Genomic DNA, 1,421 nt, shown 5'->3' on the forward strand with positions numbered 1-1,421 from the left:
AAATTCTATAGTGGTAGGTTAGTCGTATGAATCCCAGATCTTGTACAGCAGGCCACTCATTCAATAAATTTTACTTAAGAGTTCTGGGATAACTTATTTGATGAATACAGTTACGACGAACATTCTACACTGTGCTGATGGTACGTACAAATAACGTTGGCGGTGTTACTTGAAATAAAAAACTAAGTTTAGTAGACAATAAACTAGGATCTGTGATTTACATGGAAGGGTGACAACTGAACTGAGGCCTAACGGTATAGTTTGAAGTTTTATTTAGTTAAGTAATCTTTTTCATTTCAAGAACCTTTTAATATTTGTACTTGCCCTGTATGACCTAAGATGTTAGCAATCGAACAAGCTACAGAACAAACCTAATCTATTAAGGTGCTACTTGCAGTGTAGCTAAGGAGGCCTACCGTGGACATACTAAACTTATAGTATATTGATTTGTCAGATTAATGACTTTAAACGGCTTGCCTATGACTATCACAGATCCAGCCATCCTGTAAATTGTTGTATCACAAGTATGGGTTGTAGTCAGTGCTTGAATGTGATTTTTTAGTCTGCTGAACTTTGTGCAGAAGACAGAACAAAGGTTCTTTGGCGACAGGAGTATCTTCATCGCTCATATTTGCTTATAAAAGGCTGTAAAGTACTTATTTCATTACTGTTTCAACTGGAGTAAGAAATTAACGGCTTTGGTTATGAAAGCAACATACTTTTGTGGAAGAATTTTAACTTGAAACGGATCTTTAAGTATAAACTGTGAAAGAGGAGCTCGGTTAATAAGTAATTACATGGTAGTCTTGACAGTTAAGCCTCTGCCACATAATTACATGGTAGTCTTGACAGTTAAGCCTCTGCCACATAAGGGGCAAATGCACTCCTGGCACTGATTTTTCTAACTTTTAAAACTGGTTACCAGAACAATCTGTCCAATGCAGGCAGTAGGCACATGCAGGCGAACGATGACTTGAGCCCTGTCCACTCAATCGAGCATGCCCGACGGGCAAACAGGATACCAGACCACAATAGTTAGTAAGAATGAGGGTTAATGATGTCAGAAGCAGGAAAACCAGACAGGGATCTGGCATCATAAACTGTTGCCAGATCCCTGCCTTTACTTTTCCCGCTTCTGACGTCACCAACCCTAATTTTCACTATTGTAGCCTAGTATCACTTTGCCTGTCGAGGATGCTCGATCGTGTGGACAGGGCTTTAGGCTAGATGCCGGGCAAAGGAAAGTAAGAGCAGTCGGGCAAATAAGTCCTTAGTCAGTCGCCCATACAGCCTCAATAACTGACATGACCAGTTAAATGGTTTAATCTTAGTTTCCTAGACTATGACGTAGTCCTAATTTTTTGCTCCCCCTCCACGAACTTGGTAACAATATCTGCCCCCTCGTATGGAAGGCCCTTCAA

The sequence above is a fragment of the Palaemon carinicauda genome, chromosome 22 (genome assembly GCF_036898095.1).
Source record: "Palaemon carinicauda isolate YSFRI2023 chromosome 22, ASM3689809v2, whole genome shotgun sequence".
NCBI lineage: Eukaryota > Metazoa > Arthropoda > Malacostraca > Decapoda > Palaemonidae > Palaemon > Palaemon carinicauda.